Genomic DNA, 8,238 nt, shown 5'->3' on the forward strand with positions numbered 1-8,238 from the left:
CAAGGACGAAGGAAAACGAGGAACTGGAATGTGAGGGTATGGGCCGGGTCTGGAAGTTCAGCAGGAGAGCTTGAGGCGGTAGTTGCTGTTAGTGCTGCCGACAAAACCTATGACGGATAAGGCAGGCAGAAAAAAGGGAGGAGGTTAGGACACTAAAAAAAAAAAATATATCATTGAGACAGAGTACTGCAACAAATCGCAAGAACTGGAGGGACTGTGTAGTAACCTGAATGTTACGTCTATGCAGCACTCTTCAGGTTGGAGTAGCCTGACATCGGAGCCACTTGCTGTGGATTGAAACACAGAAATCTTGCTTGGATGGTGGACTAAAAGGACACAGTTTCTTTGTATAGACTGGAACAAAAAAGGGAAATTGGAGGAATAGGATTTTTACCCTAGTTTGGCAGCTTTGCTGCCCTTTTATACACAGATGAATGAAGACCCCATTCGGAAAGGCAGCAGGTCAGAGAGCCAGAGGTGATGCAGCACATGCAGGTGTGTCTGCCAGTATGATGAAAAAAAGGACTTCTCACAAGAACCATCGAAATAATGTTGGTCCAAGCAAACCAATTTCCCAGCCCCGGAGGAATATTGTAGGTTGCAGAATACAGCATGGTTGGAAAGAAGGTAGTGGCCCAATAACACAATGAAAAGGAACTGTATTGGATCAAGTGCCAGTCAACCCATCCCTTTATCTTATTAAATATGATGGATTTGATTGTGTCTATGGACTAGAACTCCACAAGGACCAGCGAGTGTCTGCTCTTGAAGTTCTTCCAGATAGAGTTGCTTCATCTCGAATTAGTGATGCTCACTTGGCCGACACAATGATTGGTAAAGCTGTTGAACACATGTTTGAAACAGAAGATGGTTCTAAGGATGAGTGGAGAGGAATGGTCTTAGCAAGAGCTCCCATAATGAACACATGGTTTTATATAACCTACGAGAAGAACCCAGTTTTATATATGTATCAGCTATTAGATGACTACAAAGAAGGAGATCTCTGCATCATGCCAGACTCTAATGATTCCCCTCCAGCAGAAAGAGAACCAGGAGAAGTTGTGGACAGCCTTGTAGGAAAGCAAGTGGAGTATGCCAAAGAAGATGGCTCAAAAAGGACTGGCATGGTAATACACCAAGTGGAAGCCAAACCCTCTGTTTATTTCATAAAATTTGATGACGATTTCCATATTTATGTCTATGATTTGGTGAAGACATCGTAGATGTGATATTTGACTTATTGCCAAACAGGTGGATTTATTAAATGTAAAATATGTAGACAAACCTGTCCACTTCTTTCCAATTATGTGACGCTTCAGATTCCAGGCAAGCCCGCAACCCCTTAAAGGAAGTAACACAGTTTTGTTGCTAAGAACAAAAAAAAAAATTTCCACATCAAAAGGAAACAAACCACGTTCTGTGAATTACAACTCATTTTGCATAATGGAATTTATCCTTTAGAAGGAATCTGATCTAGTAGTGGTGAATTCAAACAAAAGAAGCATGGATGCAAGAGACAAACTGTGCGAATTCTGTAAATTTTCAAAGTGGGTGGAAAAAAAGGTTATAAAAATTTAATTGTTGTATTTCTTAAGCACTCATTCCTCATCAATACAAGTCCAGTTTGGTATATCTAACTACTTTAACATAGTTATCAGTATGTATTTCAAGTAAAAGTATTTTTCCCAGTGTTACTTATGTCTTATAATGTGGGGAGTGTGGTGCTGCAGTTCAGTTATCCAGCTGCCCAGTGATGTAGGGTCTTTTTTTTTCTTTGGTCCCTCTTGTTACAACTTTCTGATTCATAATATTTTGTTACTTTTTGTACCTGTTTTGTCAGAAATCTTGTTATAGTACAACAATTGACAACTTATTTCCATTTTTTTTTATCCCATCCCAGTAAAAACGATTATTCAGCAAAAAAAAAAAAAAGAGGACATATGGCATCCTTTTGAAAATTAGATTACAGGAAAGGCATTGATTTTAGAAACACAGAGATCATTCATTAGTTGCAACCGTGAAATCTCAAAATACATAGATTATACACCCAGTACACTTCTTTATCCTTAGGCCTTTTTATAAGAGGCTACCGGAGCCTCAACAGAAACAACAGCATGAAAGAGGACATATGGCATCCTTGTGACTAATAGATTACAGGAAAGGCATTGATTTTAGAAACCCTGGGATAATTTGTTGCAACTGGGAAATCTAAAAAAAGATTGATTAGACACCCAGTACACTTGTTTATCCTTAGGTCTTTTTTTAGCAGAGGCTCCAGGACCCTCCACAAAACCAGCAGCAGGAAAGAGGACATATGTCATCCTTTTGAAAATTAGATTACAGGAAAGGCATTGATTTTAGAAACACAGAGATCATTAGTTGCAACCGTGAAATCTAAGAAAACATAGATTATACACCTAATACACTTCTTTATCCTTAGGCCTTTTTAGCAGAGGCTCCAGGACCCTCCACAAAACCAGCAGCATGAAAGAGGACATATGGCATCCTTTTGAAAATTAGATTACAGGAAAGGCATTGATTTTAGAAACCCTGGGATAATTTGTTGCAACTGGGAAATCTAAAAAAAGATTGATTAGACACCCAGTACACTTGTTTATCCTTAGGTCTTTTTTTAGCAGAGGCTCCAGGACCCTCCACAAAACCAGCAGCAGGAAAGAGGACATATGTCATCCTTTTGAAAATTAGATTACAGGAAAGGCATTGATTTTAGAAACACAGAGATCATTAGTTGCAACCGTGAAATCTAAGAAAACATAGATTATACACCTAATACACTTCTTTATCCTTAGGCCTTTTTATCAGAGGCTCCCGGAGCCTCAACAGAAACAACAGCAGGAAAGAGGACATATAGCATCCTTGTGACTAATAGATTACAGGAAAGGCATTGATTTTAGAAACCCTGGGATAATTTGTTGCAACCATGAAATCTAAAAAAAGATTGATTAGACACCCAGTACACTTATTTATCCTTAGGCCTTTTTTTAGCAGAGGCTACAGGACCCTACACAAAACCAGCAGCAGGAAAGAGGAAATATGGCATCCTTTTGAAAATTAGATTACAGGAAAGGCATTGATTTTAGAAACCCGGAGATAATTTGTTGCAACCGGGAATTTGAATCAAACAAATGATTCGATGGACACCCAGTACACTTCTTTCTCCTTCGGCCTTTTTTTTATAAGAGGGTCCAGGACCCTAAAAAAAACACCAGCAGGAAAGAGGACATATGGCATCCTTTTGAACAATAGAGTACAGGTACAGCATTGATTTTACAAACCCAGAGATAATTTGGGGCAAAAGTGAAATAGAAAAAAAAATTGAGTGGACACCCAGTACACCTCTTTCTCCTTAGTCCTTTTTATAAGAGGGTCCAGGACCCTCAAACAAAATACCAGCAGTAAAGAGAACATATGGCATCCTTTTGAACAATAGAGTACTGGTACGGCATTGATTTTAGAAACCCACAGATAATTTTTTTGAAAAGTGAAATAGCCCCAAAAACCATGCTTGGACTCCCACTCCAGGTCGTTCTCCTTCAGCTTTTTTATAAGAGGGTCCAGCACCCTCAACAGAAACAACTTCAGGAAACACCACCACATATGCCATCCTTTTGCACAAGCGAGTACAGGTATGGCATCCATTTTAGAAACCCAGAGATAATTGAGAGGAACCAGGAACATTTTTCTAAAAATTTGCTGGGGCACCCATTACAGGTCATTCTCCTTCAGCCTTTTTATACCATGGGCCACGACCCACAACAGGCACAACAGCATGAAACACCACATATGCAACCTTTTTGCACAATAGAGTACAGGTATGGCATAGATGGAACAGGGAGATAATTTTGAGCAACCAAGAGACGGATAAAGATGCTTGGTCGGTCCTCCTCCTTCAAATTTAAGGCATTTTGCGTTCAATTTAATGGTCCAACAGATATGAGTGGTTTGCTAATGCTAAGTTGTACAATTCGTAACAGTTTAATCACTAGTGTTATGTGCCTTATTTTTTTATTTGAGTTTTGTACCCACAGAGCTGCAGCAGAGGCCAGAAAAATTAGGAATGTACAAATGACTGAAAAAATTGGGTATTGTTGTAGCAACTGCTGTAGCAGAGGCCAGAAAAATTGATGTTTGTAAAAAATTTAAAAAGTGCCCTAAAAGCTTGTGGCTTGAACACTAGTTGTTGGCGGATAAGTCAAGCAAGTCCTCCGGCTTTATAACCAAAGAAAAAGGCCAGCCTGTGTACCAGTTGTAGCCCAAGCCAGCTCATCTCATCATCAGGCATTTTTTATTCAAATGTATCGTCCAATGTCAGTCGCTTCGGGATCCAGCCCTCATTCATTTTTATAAAAGTGAGATAGTCAAGGCTTTTTTGACCTAGGCGACTTCTCTTCTCAGTGACAAAACCTCCTGCTGCACTTAAAGTCCTTTCGGACAGGACACTTGAAGCGGGGCAGGCCAGAAGTTCCATTGCAAATTGGGATAGCTCAGGCTACAAGTCCAGCCTGCACACCCAGTAGTCAAGGGGTCCATCACTCCTGAGAGTGTCGAGATCCGCAGTTAAAGCTAGGTAGTCTGCTACCTGTCGGTTGAGTCTTTCTCTAAGGCTGGATCCCGAAAGGCTCTGATGGTGCATGGGAGTTAAAAAGGTACGCATGTCCTCCATCAACAAGACGTCAGGAAAGCATCCGGTCCTTGCCGCCGTGGTCGTGGGAAGAGGAGGAGGAGGATTAATTTCATCTCTTCCCCTGTTACATTCCCGTGGTGCTGTGACATCACCCTTATACGCTGTGTAAAGCATAGTTTTTAATTTATTATGAAAATGCTCCATCCTTTCCGACTTGCGGGAATTTGGTAACATTTCAGGCACTTTATGCTTATACCGGGGGTCGAGGAGCGTGGACACCCAGTACAGGTCGTTCTCCTTCAGCTTTTTTATACGAGGGTCCCTCAACAGGCATGACAGCATGAAAGAACCCATTTGAACAAGGTTGGATGCTGAGCTAATCATGTCGCATTCCTCCTCCTCACTGATCTCACTGATGGTATTTTCCCCCCAGCCACGTACAACACCACGGATACCAGAGAGGTGACAACAACGAGCACCCTGGGATGACTGTTGTGCTCGGTCTTCCTCCTCCTCCTCCTCAAATCCACATTCCTCCTCTGACTCCTCTTCCTCACAATCCTCTTCTTGCGTTGCCGCAGGTCCAGCAAGCGATGCTGATTCGGCTGTTTGCGGGGGTGATGGACACCACAACTCTCCCGCTTCCTCTTCACGCTCATCTACTGCCTGATCCAGCACTCTTCACAGGGAATGCTCCAGGAAGAAAACAAATGGTATGATGTCGCTCATGGTGCCTTCAGTGCGACTGACAAGGTTTGTCACCTCCTCAAAAGGACGCATGAGCCTACAGGCATTGCGCATGAGCGTCCAGTAATTTGGAAAAAATATCCCCAGCTCCCCAGAGGCTGGCCTAGCACCCTGGTCATACAAATACTCATTAACAGCTTTTTCTTGTTGGAGCAGGCGGTCAAACATTAGGAGTGTTGAATTCCACCGTGTCGGGCTGTCGCAAATCAAGCGCCTCACTGGCAGGTTGTTTCGACGCTGGATATCGGACAAGTGCGCCATGGCCGTGTAGGAACATTTGAAATGGCCACACACCTTCCTGGCCTGCTTCAGGATGTCCTGTAAGCTTGGGTACTTATGGACAAATCATTGTACAATTAGATTACACACATGTGCCATGCACGGCACATGTGTCAACTTGCCCAATTTCAATGCCGCCACCAAATTACTTCCATTGTCAGAAACAACCTTGCCAATCTCCAGTTGGTGCGGAGTCAGCCACTGATCCACCTGTGCGTTCAGGGCATTCAGGAGTGCTGGTGCGGTGTGACTCTCCGCTTTCAGGCAAGTCAACCCAAAGACGGCGTGACACTGCCATACCCGGGATGTAGCATAGTACCTGGGGAGCTGGGGGGGGGTGCCATAGATGTGGAGCAAGATGCAGAAGTTGAAGAGGACTCAGCCGAGGAAGAGGTTATGGAAGAGGATGGAGTAGGAGGAGTAGAGGAGGTAGCAGCAGGCCTGCCTGCAAGTCGTGGCGGTGTCACCAACTCTTCTGCAGAGCCACACATTCCATGCTTGTCAGAATTCAGCAGGTTTACCCAATGCGCAGTGTAGGTGATATACCTGCCCTGACCATGCTTTGCAGACCAGCTATCCATGGTCATATGGACCCTTGCCCCAACGCTGTGTGCCAGACATGCCATAACTTCCTTTCTCACAACAGAGTACAGGTTTGGGATTGCCTTTTGTGAAAAGAAATTTCTGCCAGGTACCTTCAACTGTGGTGTCCCAATAGATACAATTTTTTTGAAAGCATCAGACTCCACCAGCTTGTATGGTAAAAGCTGGCAGGCTAAGAGTTCAGACAAGCCAGCTGTCAGATGCCGGGCAAGGGGGTGACTTTGAGAAATTGGCTTCTTACGCTCAAACATGTCCTTGACAGACACCTGACTGTGGGCAGATGACCAGGAACTGCTACGTAAGAGAGACTGAGTGGAGGATGGTTGAGAGGGGGCAAGGAGGACAGCACTGGTTGACGTGGCTGAAGATGCTGGAGCAGGAGGAGGAGGGCGGCTTTCACTTTGTGTTCTGCTTCTACTCATGTGTTCTTCCCATTGGCCTTTGTGATGGGAGACCATGTGCCTTCGCAAAGCAGTTGTACCTAGGTGGCTGTTGGACTTCCCACGACTCAGTTTCATTTGGCACAGGTTGCAAATGGAATCGCTGTTGTCAGAGGCAGACACACAAAAAAAATGCCACACTGCTGAGCTCTGCGATGACGGCATTCTGGTGGTGGCAACAGCATGCATTGATGGGCGTCGGCGTGCTGTCTGGCTGACCCCTGGTGACGATGCATGCTGTCTGACTGTGCCACTAGCTCCTTGAGACGACCTCCCCGTGCTTCCAAATCGTCTCCTCCTCCTCCTCTCTGTCTCCCCATCTGAACTTTCCCCCTCTTCTTCTTCTCTTCTAGCAGGCACCCACGTGACATCCACCGACACATCATCATCAACCGTTTCACTTGTATCTGAAACATCAAGAAAGGAAGCAGCAGCGGGTACAACATCATCATCATCATCACACCGTACCTCCATGTCGGTAATGCTGCCTGACTGAGACTGATCACTATTATCTACATCCTCTGTCAATGATGGTTGCGCATCTTCCAAATGATGTGTCAATAACTCCTGTGACAGATCAAGTGAAGCGGCTGTGGTGCTAGTGTTGGTGGTGACGACAGGCGGGGGAGTGGCACTGGTCACTTGAGACCTGCCCAAAGCACAGCTGGACTTAGATGGTGCATCAAGGTTAGGAGGACTAGCAGCGGAAGCTGAAGAAGATTGGGTGTCCTGTGTTAGCCATTCAACTAGGTCCTCCTCAGAAGTTTTCGCGTCCCCCCTGGCACCCGGCGTCTGAACAATGTGGATATTTGTAGGGTCTAAAGGAATCACAGCACCACGACCACGACCACGGAACCTGCGGGGTGGCCTGCCTCTGCCTGTCATTTTTTTTAAAATTGGCACTAACAATACTATGTTATACGCTGTGAGACTGACAACAACCAAAAAGACAGATGTTTTAAAAATAACAAATTTTTTAAAATATTACAAGTACTGTGACAACAAATATGATTGTTTGGCACTAGTTGGCAAATGGGCCTGTCTGGCACACACGCTGGGAGAAAGGAAACTGCAATTCAATGGCACTAGGAGACTGAAGAATCACAGTCAAAACATTTATGATTAACAAAAATTCCAATCCTGTGACAATAAATATGATTGGTGGCACTAATTGGCTAGTTGGGACTGGCACACAGGCAGGCAGGCAGGAGGAAAATGCAATTCAAGGGCACTAGTAGACTGCAGATTGACAGTCAAAACAGTGATGATTGACAAATTTTGCAATACTGTTAAAAGAAATATGATTGCTGGCACTAATTGGATAGTTGGGCCTGGCACACAGGCTGGCAGGCAGTAGAAAAGTGCAATTCAATGGCACGAGCAAACTGAGGATTAAGATCAACAATCAAATTTTTTTTATTTTTAATTAGTAACTATACTGTAGACAACAATTATGATTGGTGTAAATAGTTGGCAAGATGGCCTGGCACAAAAGGCTGGCAGGCAGGAGGTAAATGCAATTCA

At 44.0% G+C, this 8,238-nt stretch overlaps 1 pseudogene; it reads left to right on the forward strand.

The window, feature by feature from the left end:
• The first annotated feature begins 211 nt into the window (after positions 1-211).
• Positions 212-1,223, forward strand: LOC128636066 (spindlin-Z-like; annotated as a pseudogene).
• The last annotated feature ends 7,015 nt before the right edge of the window (positions 1,224-8,238 follow it).

The sequence above is a fragment of the Bombina bombina genome, chromosome 7 (genome assembly GCF_027579735.1).
Source record: "Bombina bombina isolate aBomBom1 chromosome 7, aBomBom1.pri, whole genome shotgun sequence".
NCBI lineage: Eukaryota > Metazoa > Chordata > Amphibia > Anura > Bombinatoridae > Bombina > Bombina bombina.